Source organism: Cnephaeus nilssonii (genome assembly GCF_951640355.1).
Source record: "Cnephaeus nilssonii genome assembly, chromosome: 18".
NCBI classification, from domain to species: Eukaryota; Metazoa; Chordata; class Mammalia; order Chiroptera; family Vespertilionidae; genus Cnephaeus; species Cnephaeus nilssonii.
Window position 1 is genome coordinate 30,209,281 of NC_137089.1, and position 16,338 is coordinate 30,225,618.

General features: G+C 39.6%; 1 protein-coding gene across 1 annotated transcript in view; it reads right to left on the reverse strand.

Annotated features, from left to right (window-relative positions):
• The window catches only part of LOC307114113 (short-chain dehydrogenase/reductase family 16C member 6-like), a gene marked incomplete at its 3' end in the record, with an annotated part of 35,680 nt that extends 23,862 nt beyond the window's left edge, over nt 1-11,818 (reverse strand). The window contains exon 1 of the mRNA XM_079796310.1: nt 11,776-11,818. The remainder of the gene's footprint in view (nt 1-11,775) is intronic.
• Nucleotides 11,819-16,338: the final 4,520 nt, after the last annotated feature.

Here is a 16,338-nt window from a genome sequence, read left to right on the forward strand (position 1 = left end):
TCTTGCAAGGGAGTTGGGAAAATATAAGGAAGCACCTGAAATTGTAGTGATCATGTCCCTGCTATAAACTCCTCTGTTTTTAAGCTCGTGACACTGGCATGTTGAAGAGGCTCAGGTGCTATCCCGTAGGTTGTCACATCTTTGAATGTTTCTGATTACTTCTTCCTGGTGCAATTTAGGTGGTTCTCCTAATGCCTATATTTCTTATAAACTAGAAGTTAGATATAAAAGCTTAAATGTACATGGTCAACATTAATAGTTAGACAAATGATCAGTAATATATAATTTTCATCACATCAGGAAATTTAAGTATCTGATTAATTTAGATTGTAATGCTGAGTTTGCTGGATTAGTGTAATGAGCATCTGATTACTTCATTAGACAGCTACATGTTCCCATTTCCGAGTAGTAAACACACACTTAATACATTTAAGACTGACATGATCTTTGTATGAGTCAATAATCTCATTAGGTGTCACTGCATGCCGATTTTCTAATTCAATCATTCCTTCCATATCAGTAGCTAGCCTTCTTCTATAAACATCTGTCTTCATTTGGTTTTCTTGATATACAGTGTATGGGGGCTTAAAAAATAAATTTCTGCCTTCCTTGTTAGTTCTTGTAGCTGGTCTAATAATCAAATTAATAGAGAAATATTAACAGAAAAATTGGTCCAAAGTTTATTATATAAATGCACATTTGGAGGTGCAATAAAAATGAGACCCAAGGACAGATTGGGCAGGCGAGGCAGTTATGCCATTCTGGAGCTAAGGAGAAAGGGGGGTTGTGGTTTGGGACTTCAACAGGTGGAAGGCAACTCACATGGAGATAGAAAAGCAAGGGTTTGGAAAATAACTGTTTGCTGGGCCACCTTTAGCAATGGCACACAGAGAGGACTTTGAACAGATGGGCCCTGCTAGCTTCCTCCCTGCCTATCACACACTAGTTCATGGTAAGCTCTAGTTATCTGAGATGGTATCTCCCTTTCTGGAGCAGGCTTTCTATCTAAATTCCTTCCAGGCAGTCAGCGGGGAGGTCAAAGGTTTTTCCTTCTTTTGTTCCTTAACAACCAACTTAAAATCAAATCCCAAAAGGCATATTTTGGTGTGGCAAACTCTTGCTTCCCTTCAAGTGCCCACTGAAAATGCTTACTTATTTCTGATTTTTTTTTAAAGTAAGGCGTTGGTTTCACAGATGCCTCAAAGAGCAGCTGTTTTTAAGCTCTCTCTTTTTTATAATTAAACTTTTTATTGAGGTAATGGTAGAGTAATAAATAATACAGAGCAATTCATGTGTACCTCTACCCAGTTTCTTATACTGATAACATTTGGAAAACTATGGTGCAATATCATAGCTGAGATATTGACATCCATACAATCCACCTCATCTTATTCAGATTCCCCCCATTTTACTTGTGCTTATTGTGTGTGTATTTAGTTCTATATAATTTTCTCACATGTATAGCCTTGTGTATTTACTATCACAGTCAAAAATATAAAATATTTCCATCACTATGAGAGTACCTTGAATTGTAATCGCATTCACCATAACCCCACACCACATCACCTCCTCCTGATCTCCAACCCATCACAATCACTAATCTGTTATCCATTTCTAGAATAATCTGTCCTGCTGTAGGTGCCAGCTCCAGAATGGGCCCTGCCCTGCTTCTCTGGTGTCTTTTATTCTCCTCCAATTGTAAGGGTCTCTTTACTCTCTCTCTTTCTCTCTCCCCCCGCCCCAAATATATCAATATATCACCTCCCTTTTATTTTATTTATTTGTAGTAGGGATTTCTAGTTTCTCATCATTGCATGCTGGGTACCAGCAACTATATGATTAGGGCCCCAGCTGGAAATGTTCAAATTAAGATAATTCAAGTGGAGTTAAATAAAGAGACTATTTACAGAGGCGTGGGCAGGGTTTGAGAACACCGTGTGGGAGAGGGCAGTATCCAGTGGCTGGAAACAGCAGGCAGCTTTGCCACCCCAGGTCTCAGGGAGTGAAGGAGGGAGAAGGATCAGAACTGAAGGCGGAGGCAGCATGCAGAGGGCTGCCCTGTGGAATCTGAGACCTTAGGTCTAGGGGCCCAATTGTCCCGTTGAACCCTGAGGGGAGGAAGCTGGAGGTATAAATAATCCACTGCTGACAGTGATCCCTTGGTGCTTCTGCTCAGTGAAACCCAACAGGAAGCCAAAGAGCAACGCATCCCTTCGATGGAATTCATTTAGGTAACCTCCTGGGGCACAGAGGAAAGAGGAGAAGATGGAGGGAAAATGAAAAATATCCAACACAGAGGCTGTTTATCAGACAGTCACTCACAAGCCTGTTCAAAACCTGGCCACTTAAGAGGCAAGTTGTGGCCCTCTGTTCAAGTGAAGCTTGACTGTTTCCTCAAAATCACTTCTGAATTCTGGTATACTTTGCTTTGCCTCATTTCCCAACTTCTGGCTCTCCCTCCCCTAAAATTAATTAAGCAAGCTTGATTTTGGTCTTGTGAATACCTTTTTAAGTAGGCACGACCTAGAAGAACGGCCAGTAAGTACTGTTTGTTAAAGAAACGAGTGGGCATAACTAGTTTGGTCTGTTTTGACTAATCTGCTCAGCCTGTCACTCTGGTTTGGTCAGCACTCTTGGTTCCCATAACCCAGATTCTTCATTGGTCAAGGGCTCTTACTGGTTTCTGTGGGTTATGTTTTTATTCTGATTCTATCATGAGTGGGTGGGAAGAGATAACTTCTGGATGAGGTGCACCTGAGAAGACCAAAGTCTCAGAAACATTGACTTTTCTATCTTTTCTTTTAAGAATTTTTACCTACTCACCCCCACCCCCAGATTCCCACTTTTGGAAGCATATTTTCAGTGGAGCTATTATGTTAATGAGTCTTTATATGGCAGGTGATGTGGCTCATATTTAACTCTTTTATACACATTTTGGGGCCATTTTAGTACTTACTTTCTTGGTCTGGACAAGAACACCTTTCTGAGCTTTTAAAGTCGGACAAATATCCAAAACGTCTCTTAAGAAATGAGAGACTGGGGTATGGATTGTAATATATAAGCCTCACATCTTTTCAGACTGAATTTCTAGTTTTAATGAACTAGGTGAAAGGTCTAGGGTTGACTTGATGGATTGGTTCAGCGACTGAGCTAAGCTCCAGTTGTTCTTTCAGCTCTTCCTGGGACCTGGGATGACAGCTGGAGATGGGAACCAGGGAAGATTTAAAGCTCATGGTTGATGCCATCCAGGATTAGATACCTTGTTTTAGGAAGAGCAGTACAAGGACTTGGACAGTATGCTTATGAATTATGACCACATATTACTTTTGAGATATGTTGAGTGGCATATCCTTAAGGCAAACTAGAGAAGGAGAGGCATGTGTGGTTTCTACTGCTTTCCCTAGATGTTATCTGTGTTCTCTTTTGCTATTGACAAGAACCCTGGACGTGGACTGCCTAGGTTAGAAACAGGTATTCCTGTTACTAACTATGTAATCTTGGGCAAGTTACCTAACTTCTAGTGCTCTAAATAGGATGACAACATTACCTAACTTATCTGTTAGCTGTGAGAGAAAAGGAAATAATATAGGTGAGGTGCCTAACCTTGTTTGAAACTGAGGCAAAGTTCTGAAAAAAAAAAAAAATTAACAGAGCATCCAGTGAGCTGTGGGACAACTTTAAGGAGACAAATATATAGGTATATTTGGAGTCTCAAAAGGAAGTGGGGAGGAACAAAATACAATATTTGAATATATACTGGCCAAAAATTATCTAAATCTGGTGAAAACTATAAATCCATAGTTTCAATGAGTGCAACAAATCACAAACACAAGACAAATGAAGAAACATTCACCAAGGCACAAAATAATCAAATTACTAAAACCAAGTAATAATAAAGAGAAATTCTTACAGACAGAGGAAGAAAAAACATCTTATAAAACAAAGGAACGAAGATAAGAATGACAGCATACTTATTGTAAGAAACGTAGTTTTGCAGACAGTGAAGCAATATCTTTAAAACACAGAAAGAAAACCCCATCAAACGAGAATCAAATCCAAGACAAAATATCTTTTAGAAACAAAGGCAAAGTACTATTTCAGGCAGTCAAAAGGTAAAAGAATCCATCACCACCAGACTTACACTACAAGAAATGTAAATTCTTAGAGAACAGCTGACATGTAAGAAGAAAATGATACCAAGTGAAGAGCAAAGGAATGAGTACTATGGAAATAAAGGAATGAGTACTATGGAAATAAGTACTTTTGTATCTTATTTTAAACCATCTTTAAAAGGAATGAGTACTCTACACAAAGGAATGAGTACTATGGAAATAAGTACTTTTGTGTCTTATTTTAAACCATCTTTAAAAGATAATTATCATGTAAAGCCAAAAAGAATAACAATTTATTGTGGTGTTTGCCTTATAGGTAGAAAAAATGTATGAAAACAATAACATTAAAGGTGAGGAGATGGGTAGTGAAAGGACAATATGTGAAATGATATAATATTACTTGAAAGTAGACTGTGACAAGTAAAAGAAACATCAATAAGCCCTAAAGCAACCACTAAAAATAAAAACAAAGACAAACTAATAACCGAACAAAGGCAATAAAATACGATAATTAAAAATACTCAGTTAATCAAAAAGTAGGCAGTGAAAGAAGAAAAAGAATAAAGAACAAATGAGACAACTATACAACTATTAATATGGCAAATATAAACTTATTCATATAAATAATCACATTGAATGTAATAATCTAACCATTCCAATGAAAAAGAAGGGATTGTACTTATATCTGACAAAGTAGATTTTAAAGCAAAGGTTATAGTAAGAGAAAAAAGAAGGGCACTACATAATGATAAAGGAAGCAATCCAAAAAGAGGGTATAACCCTTGTACACATTTATGCTCCCAACAAAGGAGCACCTAAATATATAAAGCAAATCTTGATGGACACAAAGGGAGAGATCGACAGTGATACAATAATAGGAGGAGATTTCAACATTGACATCAAAAATTGATCTTCCAGGCATAAGATCAAGAAGTCAATGGTAGCCTTAAATGACACACTTTATCATATGGGTTTGATTGGTATCTTCAGAGTATTTGACTCCAACGCAGCAGATAGAACATTTTCTAGGATAGACCACATGCTAAGACACAAAATAAGTCTCAATAAATTTAAGGAGACTGAAATCATATCAAGTATTGTCTTTGATCATAAGGGTGTGAACCTGGAAATCAATAATAAGAAAAAAACCTGAAAAACACACGAAGACATGGATGCAAAACACCATATTACTAAACAATGAATGGGTCAACAATAAGATCAAGGAAGAAATCAAAAGGTATCTTGAAACAAATGAAAATGAGAACACAACCCAAAATCTATGGAACACAGTGAAAGCAGTCCTAAGAGGGAAATTCAAAGCATTACAGGCCTACTTACAGAAATAAAGAAAACTCAAATAAACAACCTAATGTTATACTTAAAGGAATTGGAAAAAAACAACAACAAACAACTTAACCAAGAAGATAAAAGACTTGTACTCGGAACACTACAGGACTTTGAAAAAAGAGATAGAGGAAACTATAAACAAGTAGAAGAATATATTGTGTTCTTGGATTGGTATAATCAACTTCATTAAAATGGGCCATACTACCCAAAGTAATCTACAGATTCAATGCAATCCCTATTAAAATACCAACAGCATGTTTCACAGACCTAGAACAAATACTCCAAAAATTTATATGGAACACAAAAAGACACTGAATAGCCTCAGCAATCTTGAGAAACAAGAACAAAGTTGGAGGTATCATAATACCTGATATCAAACTATACTACAAAGCCATTGAAACCCAAACAGCTTGGTACTGGCATACGTGTAGTCATATAGATTAATGGAACAGAAAAGAAAGTCCAGAAATCAACCCATACCTATAAGGTCAATTAATATGTAACAGAGGAGATAAGGACATACAATGGGAAAAAGACAGTCTCTTCAATAAATGGCATTGGGGAAATTGGACAGGTACCTGCAAAAAAATGCAATTAAACCACCAACTTACACCATACACAAGAATAAATTCAAAATGGACAAAAGATTTATATATAAGTTGTAAAACCACAAAAATCCTAGAAGAAAACATAGACAGTAAAATCTCAGACATCTCTCAGAGCAATAATTTTGTTGATATGTCTCCTAGGGCAAGAAAAATAAAGGAAAAATAAATAAATGGGACTACATTAAACTAAAAATCTTCATCACAGCAAAAGAAATCATCAACAAAATGAAAAGGGAACCCACTGTATGGGAGAACATATTTGCCAATGATACCTCTGATAAGGAGCTAATCTCCAAAATATGCAAAGAACGTATACAACTCAACACCAGAGAGACAAGCAATCCCTTTAAAAAATGGTCAAAGGACCTGAATAGACACTTCTTCAAAGACGGTGTACAGATGGCCATTAGACATATGAAGAAATGCTCAGTGTTACTAACAATCAGAGAGATGCAAATTAAAACCACAATGAGATATTATCTCACACCTATCAGAATGGTATCATCAATAAATCAACAAACAGGTGCTGGGGAGGATGTAGAGAAAAGGGAACCTCAGAGTACTGTTGGTGGAAATGTAAACTGGTGCAACCACTGTGGAATATAGTATGGAGTTTCCTCAATAATTAAAATGGAATTGCCTTTTGACCCAGTGATCCCACTTCTGGGAATATATCCTAAGAATCCCGAAACACCAATTTGAAAGAATATATGCACCTCTATGTTCATAGCAGCATTATTTACAATAGCCAAGATCTGGAAACAGCCCAAGTGCCCATTAGTAGATGAGTAGATAAAAAAACTGTGGCACATTTACACAATAGAATATTATGTGGCTATGAAAAGAAGAAACTCTTACCCTTTACAACAGTATAAATGCACCTGGAGATTATTATGCTAAGTAAAATAAGACAGTCAGAGAAAGACAAATACCATGTCATCTCACTTATATGTGAAATCTAATGAACAAAATAAACTGATGAACAAAAAATAAATAAAAAGCAGGGATTGTCACATTAAATAAGGAAAAGCAGGGTCCAGCTATCTGTTGGGTCTATAAGAAAAGATATTCTAAATATAAAGGTACAAAAGATTAAAAGTAAAAGGATGATACTATTCTGATACTAGTTTTTAAAAAGCTATAATGGCTGTATTAATATCATACATAGGACATCAGAGCAAGGAATAAAGAGGGTTATTTCATAATAAAAAAGAAATCAATTAATCAAGAGTATATAACAATCCTAAATGCTATATACCTAATAACAGCTCTTAAAAGAGAAGTGATGTAAAATCCAATGGAACTGCAAGGAGGAATAGACAAAGCCACAATGATACCTGAAGTTGAATACCCCATTGTCACTAATTGATAGAACAGAGAAACAGAAAATAAGTACGGATTTTGAAGACTTGACAACACTATCAATGTACTTGATCTAAATGACATTTAGGGATGCTTTATTCATCAAGTGCATAATACACAGAATATTTATCAAGGTAGACACTATTTGGGGCCATAAAATAAGTCTTGAGTAATATAAAATTTTCAAGTGATATAAAATATGTTATCTGATGACAACAGAATTAACTTTAACAGTCAGTAACAAAATTATATCTGGAAAATCCCCAACTATCTGGAAACTAAATAACTCACCACTAAAAAAAGTGGTAAAACAAACAAACAAAACAAAACCAGAAGGAAATCAGACTAATTTTGAGCTGAATAAAAATGACAACATGACATCACATTTTGAGATGCAGATAAAACAGTGCTTAGAAGGTAATGTAAATAATTTTGGCAAAATAAAACATCCATCCCACTTAAAAACTTTCAGCAAATTCATACTATAAGGAAAGGTTCAATATGATAAAGTGCAATTATGTAAAATCTATACCTAACATCATACTTAATGCTGAGAAACTATATATTTTCCCTCTAAGATATGGATAAAGGTAAGGATGTTTATTGCAATTTCTTGGTGGTTGTAGCTCATGTAATAAAGGGGTGGGGGGGAGAAGAAATATTACCTTTTTTTTAAAAAAAATATATTTTATTGATATTTTTACAGAGAGGAAGAGAGAGGGATAGAGAGATAGAAACATCAATGAGAGAGAAACATCGATCAGCTGCCTCTTGCACGCCCCCTACTGGGGATGTGCCCGCAACCAAGGTACATGCCCTTGACTGGAATCGAACCTGGGACCTTTCAGTCCGCAGGCCGACGCTCTATCCACTGAGCCAAACGGGTTTTGGCACCTTTTTTTTTATTTTATTGATTTTTTACAGAGAGGAAGGGAGAGGGATAGAGAGTTAGAAACATTGATCAGCTGCCTCCTGCACACCTCCTACTGGGGATGTGCCCGCAACCCAGGTACATGCCCTTGATGGGAATCGAACCTGGGACCTTTCAGTCCGCAGGCCGACGCTCTATCCACTGAGCCAAACCGGTTAGGGCGAAATATTACCATTTGATATGAGCTTATCACCTTTTGTGGGAATATCTCTCTTTGATTCATGCCCAATAAGTGTTCCTTTGTCTCTGCTTATAGTGTGATTGATGTGTGCGGTATGACACCTGGCCAACCCCATTGCACCATCTGTCCTCTAGGGGAGGGGACAGAGTTCCTTCGATTGCCCCACGAGAAGGGTGAAAATAGGTGAATAACCTTATGCTGGCCTGGTGCCTGCTATTGAAGCTGATCTTGCCCTGTATCTGATACAGAGGTACAAAGGGCAGAAGTGTTTAGAGCAGTGATATTCAACCAGTGTGCAGAGCGCGGTACAATGGTGTGCCACGAGAATTTTTAAAATATGCAATGCCCGACTATTTAGTCAGGGGCATTGACCTCTTTTCCCTTAGGTTGTCAAATAAAAATAAAAAAAAAGACAACAGACAACACATCAATAGCCATCCGGTGAGAATGAATCAAAATTGTACCTAATATTTTTTTTGTCAGATTGGCAAAAAATATATTTTTTGGTGTGCTTCAGAATTTTAGTAACTAGTTTGTGTGCCATGAGATGAAAAAGTTTTAAAATCGCTGGTTTAGAATGCTCCCCTAGGATTGTGCAGTACTCTGACAACAATCACACACACACACAGGCACACACTTTTTATATAGTGTAGGATATATAGTGCACATACAGTTATAAGACTGTTTACTGCAGCATGGTTTGTAGTGTGAAAAATTTAGTTACTAGTGGAGTTTATTTTATTTTTTAAAATCAAAGCATACATGGTATACAATACCACCCAGTAGTTAAAGAGCATCAGGCAGATTGTCATGTTAATGCTGAAATAGTACCAACAAACATTAAGTGAAAAAAAGGGTAGCAGGATAATATGTGTAGAATTGTTTTATGCATGTTAAAAATAAAAATAAAACTGTGTGTGTTCATGCATGCATGTGTGTATATCCATTAGTGAAAAGAATATTCTTGGGGTAAACATCAAACTTTTAACTGTGGAAAATGGGAGATGAAAGAGGAATTTCACTTTTAACACTGTATAGTTCTTCATTTGTTTGAATTTTTGTGTGAAGAACAAGTACTATAGCACTTAGAACGCTCCCAAATTACCATCTTTCTTTGTTGTTTATTGCTTCTTTCTACATATTTGAATATATGTTTTGAGAAAGCAGAGAATTGGGAGGCCTTTCATTTTCTGAAGCTCCTGAGCCTAGAATAGTGCATGGCGTACAGCATATGCTCCATAAATACTTCTTCCATAAATAAGCAGTGAAAAGGGGGAAAAAAATGACTTGTTGGGTAAATTCTCTATTACCCACTTCAAGTTCACCTGAAGTCCTGCCCTACCAGCCAATTCTTTAACAAGAGCTTAGTATCCTATCGCCTCAATGTGGATTTCAAATTGCATGACTACCTTATGGCCTCTCCTCTTTTCTCAGCCCTTCTCTGTTCATAGAAGATCTAGCCTTCTCCACTAAGTCCTCACTTAATGTCATTAATCGGTTCTGTGACTTCGAGTGAAATGACATGTAATGAAACCAATTTTACCCCAGGCTAGTTGGTATAAACATGAGTTAAATTTGTACAGCATCTTGTCAATTCTATAATGAAATATTGAACAAAACAATGTTATCAAGGCCCTGCTCTACTTGATTGATAAATTAAAGGAGGAATTCTGGAAGGTTGGCTCTTTCAGTTCACGTCTGCAACCCCCTCTTCATTTCAATTTCTTTTCTAGATTGATACCAAAATGGGTCGGGTAAATTGGCAGCAGGCAGAGAGTATGCCAGAGGCCCTCCAGTTCTGCAGGGTTCTTCAGGGAAGAGAGCAACGAGGGCCCTGATTCTCCTAGGGGTGAGGTGAGAGGCAAGTACCTAGTGGCTGAGGGAAGATGGTGCCTGTCTGCATCAAGTTGTTCCTTGAAACAACTTGATTATCAGAACCTGTGAATTCCCCATAAATTGACGAGTAGATAAAAGAGTTGTAGGTGTATACAATGGAATATTACTCAGCCACAAAAAAGAATGAAAGCTTCTCATTGCAACAACATGAATAAACAACGAGGGTGTTATGCTAAGTGAGATAAGTCAGTAAGCAAAGACAAAGTGTATATGATTTCACTTATATGTGGACTCTAAAGAACAACATAAATGAACAAACAACATGAAACAGACTCATAGACACAAAGAACAGAATGAGGTTTGCTAGGTGTGAGAGGGCTTGGGTGGGGGTTGGGTGAAAAAGATAAAGGGATTAAGAAGTACAAATTGGTAGTTACAAAATACTCATGGGATTGTAAAGTACAGCAATAGGGAATATAGTCAATACTATTGTAATAACTATGTATGGTGCCAGGTGGTTACTGGAAATACCGGGGGGGTGGGGGTACTTTGTGAAGTGTATCATTGTCTGACCACTATGCTATACATCTGAAACTAATCCTATCTAATAAAAGGGTAGTATGCAAATTAACCATCACTCTGCAACAAATATGGCGGCGCCCATAGCCACAAAGATGGCAGCGTGGGCCGGAGCCACAGAGCCAGTGGAGCAGGCAGGAGTGCAGTGGGGAGACATGCCACTTCTGCACGCCCAGGCCAGCCGCTGAGGGAGACATGCAGGGAGTGCAGTGGGGAGACATGAGGAGAGTGAGCGAGGTTCCCTGTCTGGGGGTTCCAAATCTGCCATTGGTTCCTTTCACCGCTGATTCCTCTCCTCGCAGGTATCCTCCACGCAAAAGCTGTTCCGTGCAAATATGTCATGTCCTTATGGGTGAATCCTAAACCGAATGAGTGTCACATCTGGGCAACCTAACTCCCGTTAGAAAAAGGACCTGGGAGGAGGGATTTAGGAATTGAGAAGCCATCGGGACCTGCTCGGTCTCTGGAACTGCTGTCAAACACAGGCAGTCTGAGACCCTCCCAAACACCACCTGAGCTAAACCTGAGAACCAAGCTATTTTCCAGGCCCAAAGTTGACAGGGGTAAGGGGCAGGGGAGCAAAGCAAGCAGAACAGCCAACTCAACCAAAGACGCAGGAGCCTAAGATAACGCAGAGAAATGCCCTGGCCACCCATGCTCTCCCGCAAATGTGGTGCCCACACCCAGCTGGGGGAAGGGGGTGCATACGTGCAGAATTTAAGGCCACCAGCAGGAGGGAAAGTCGAAGCATGCCTAAGGATGTTTTGTACGTGTCCCACAGTGGAGAAGCAGAGTCAGAATCAAGAAGCGAAGTCTTACCTCAGCGCTGGGGTGTTTAAAAGTATCTAAAAATAGCAGTTCCATCGCCTGCAGCACTTCCGGTGTCCAAAGAGCTAGCACAGCAAACCTTGGCCTACCCGGAAGCTCGGCTGCTGGAAGCTGCTGGCCCGCCTTCTCCAGCATGGTGGAGAAAGGCTGAGAGAGGAGAGGCCGATACGGTGGCTCCAGTGGTCCAAATCCTGTCATTGTCTCTGTTACCTAGCCTCTGCGCCCTCCAGGACAGCCTCAGTAACAGTGCAGAGCAGGCTTGGAGAGGGTAGTGGTGAGGAGAATGCTTCTGACTCTGGATACCCAGTGAAACCGCTGTCAAGAGCCTTTCTAGGGCTGGCAGGAAAATGCAGCAATGAGGGAAGAATAATGTCTCAAAACGAAGAGGTTGTTTTTTTCTCATCTGCAAAATGTGAATATTACCTAAACCACAGACTTAGCGAGTATTAATTGAAATAAAATTCCAGAAATTGTATAACAGCCAGGCTGAAGTGGATAGGTTGGTTGAGCGTGAGTGTGGTCCTGTGCACAGAAAGGCTGCAGGTTCGATTCCAGGTCAGGGAACATACCTGGCACATACCTGGGTTTCAAGTTGGATCCCTGGTCAGGGCTCCTAAGGAAGGCAATTGAAGGGATGTTTCTTACATTGATGTTTCTCTCTATCTATTCCTCTCCCTTCCACTCTCTCTAAAAATCAATGGGAAATGAATTAATGCCATATCTACAAATGTGGATAATCTAAAAAGAAAAAGAAAAGAAGTGGCGGGGGCGGGGGGGGGGGGGGGGGGCGGGGCTAACCTGTTTGGCTCAGTGGATAGAGCGTCGGCCTGCGGACTGAAGGGTCCCTGGTTTGATTCCAGTCAAGGGCATGTACCTTGGTTGCGGGCACATCCCCAGTTGGGGGTGTGCAGGAGGCAGCTGATTGATGTTTCTCTCTCATCGATGCTTATAACTCTCTATTCCTCTCCCTTCCTCTCCATGAAAAAAATCAATAAGATATATTTAGAAAAAAAAAAAAGACCGGGTAAAAGAGGTTGAATGTGTACTGTATAATTTAAAGCGTGTAAAATAATATAACTTTTGAAAAATATATTTTATTGATTAAAAATAAAATTTAAGAAACCTGTGAGTTCCCTTAGAAATGGTCTGTCCTCCTCCCCTTGCTGAGGATGGTCCCTCGAGGACCTGCCAGTTCTACTAATCTCAGGGAGGCCACAGGAAGACCCAGTAGACCAAAAGGCATCAGTTGTGTAGGGATGCTCTACCAAACACCATATCTGGCTTTTCTGAGCATAAAAGAGCAGGGGAGGAACAGCATAAAGCCAGTGTTGGCTAGCAATGTCATGGAGTCAGTCTATGGGCAGGGTCATCAACAGGTTTGTATAGATTATAATTGATGCCGGAGGGTATTTTATAGTTTAGAAAAACTTCTGCAGTTCTTTCATGGCTTAAGGCCATTTACCACAGAGCAGAAGATAGTTCATATGTACGACCTGAAAAATACATTTGAAAAGCAAAAGAGAAACTAAGGATATCCAAATGGTAATAAGCATATAAAATGATCTTGATCTCATTAGTAATTGGAGAAGTGTAAATTATAACAGAATGGCTACAATTAAGAAAGATTGACAATCCACAGTATTGGTGGGTCATACATGGTGGTTAGGAGGACAAACCCTTTAAAAGCTGTTTGACATTATAAACTGGGGTTGAGCACATTCATACCCAATGAACTGGCAAATCTACTCTTAATTAATACACCCACGAGAAACGCATCACATGTGATAAGACATGTGGTTGAGAATGTTTATAGCAGTACTATTTGCAATAGCCCCAAAGAAAACAACCTGAGCCCCCCATCAATCATAGAATGGAACTTGCAGTCTTTTTATACAATGGACTACTATAGGGCAATAACAATAAGAGACCACAGCTATGTGTAACAGCGTGGATGAATCTCATAAATATAATGTTGAAACACATAGTTAGAAAAAAGTATGTTTATTTTTATAGAAAAATTTAAAATAGGCAAGTTAATCTATGGTCATAGAAGTCAGGAGAGAGGTTACCTTTGGGGAGAAGAGAGAACTAGTTATTTGGAGGGGGCATGAGTGGGGTCTGGTAACGTTCTATTTCTTGACTTGGATGGTGGTTCCTGGGTGTGTTTGCTTCATAGCAATTCAGTGAGATGTACATTTATGATTTGTGGACACCTCTGTAGATATGTTATGCCTGATTAAAAAAAGGTAAGAGAAAAAGTATCAGCACTTGGCATTGATGGGTATGTTTGAACTATTGCCAAGCTCTCTGCTGATGTGATTTTTGCACCCCCTCTCTGTAGAGACACATGTTCCCAGTCAATAATATAATTGCATGCTTTTTGATGTTTGTTTTTCATTTTCTAAGCAATGTGTGAGCATTTTAAGTTCTAATTTTTGGTGTAGAAATTGATAAGGAAAATTTATTTATTGCATTTTTATTGTAAAATAAAATATGAGAGTTTGATATAATTTTTTTTTTAATTTCCAGGTAATCCAAGATGTTTTGAAGGCTGCAAAATGATGGCAGATGCTTAATGCATTCTCTCTCAGAAGAATGAGGAGTGAGGACATTTGTTCGATATGGCAGACACTGAGGTTTACACACGGCAGCCTGTCTTGTCACTGACCTGCTCTCAACCTCGAATCGTTTTCTATCACATTTAGATGAAAACCCAAAGCTCCTTTCACACCTACACGAGGTCGTAAGTCTTGTTCCTCCTGTTATCCACATGTTTCCCCTTTGAGCACTGTTCCCTCCGTCTGGAATGCTTTTCCACCAGATATTCATGTAGCTGGCTCCATGATTTGTTGAATGAATGAATTGATTCACAAGAAGTGCTATGTACATTTCAAGAAAAAACCCCCCCACAAATATTCATAATATTCAAAATTTCAAAGTATACACAGTTGTGCACCCCTCCTCAGTCTTCTAAGAAGAAACGTCTGTAGCTCAAGGCTCAGACTCTTCACGTCTTTTTTTGTATGATATTTTCATTACATGGGTTTTACATGTTTGCAGTAGAAAACAGAAAAAGTGAAGATGAGTATTAACAGAAAAATGCAGTGTCTGCCTCATGGGACACAATCAGGAGAAGAGGAAACACTCTCCTTGGGTCTTCTCATGCTCTGACCAACACTGAGGCACACAGGTTGTATCTCAGCCTTGAAAGACCCGGGTGAGATAGCACCTGGTCCCTGCGAGGCCCAGGGGGAGACACGAGGATGGGGGAAAGATCGAGACCTACATGTAAGAACTGGGACACTGAGTAACAGCTGTATCTAACTCTGTAAGTGCCAACTATATGCTACCCTAGGTTTAAGCTTCCTGTATATGTTAACACATTTACTTGCTACAACAACCTAAGAAGGCACAGATGAGAAAAGTGTGTCAAGGACAGCTTCAGATCACACAGCTGGCTGGGATTTTAACCCAGGCAGCCTGGCTCCAGAGTTCACACACAGTTCACAGAGTTATCAGCTCTCAGAAGGAACCCATCCCAGGACTCAAGCTTGAAGGTGGAATTGTGGAGGCCCAAATGAGTAGAATTGAAGTTAGGGGGCCAAGGACTAGGAAAGGTCCAGAATGGAGCAGCAGTGCCCCCTGCAGTTAGGTTGATCTGTATTCCAATCAGCATGCACAGTGTTTTCTGGAGACCCACTCAAGTGTAGGCTTTGAATCCATCTTGCTTTGGACTCCAGTCCCTCTACCCATAAGCCCTAGCCAGGCTAGTTCTAATCCTAGTCCTTCCAAGTTTACAGAACCCAGAACACCTGTGCTGAGCATGTGCTATCACAGTCAGAGCCCAGTGACTCTTAGGTGAATGCCCCTCAGAATTTAAATAGGAAATTCTTGAAAATCAGAGCCTTTAGAGTTCAAGGGGCAAACATTCTAATGATGGCATTTCAGACAGAAGGGTGGGCAACATGGGAGATATTTCGGAACACAGGAAAGCCTGCACAGCCCCCTGAGAGTCGTACTTTGTGGACAACAGCTGGTACTTATTGTAAAGGTCTGCCTGGCGCTGAGGACTTGCTTCACTTGGTGTTTCCAGCAGGAGCAGGCAGCCTCACAATCACCTAAAGAGAAGCAGCCATCGTGTCCCATCCTCCTTCCTCCTCTCTGTGTCCTCCCTCTCTTGTTTCCCGGTCCCCCTCCTCTGTTCCCTCCCTCCCTAAACATTTGTGGCACATCTCTAGGTTTCTATTCTCCACCAGGGACTCTGGGGGTGGGGAAGTACAACGGTAAGTAACCTGTCCCACCCGGGCATCGCTGTGCCCTGAGCAGAGGGGACAGATGGGAAATAGAGGGACAGACAATCATCTGTGTTTTAGCTGGTTCTGCACAGCTAACTCAAAATAGAAAAGAAAGGGCTCCTGCGTAAAGAACTGTGCTGGATTTGAAAAACAATGTATTCATTTGAGTGTGAAATTGTGTTTCCTCAAACGTGTTGTGTGAACACACATTGTATTATTGTAAAACAATTTTATTATTAACTTATCAAGAAGGGACAGG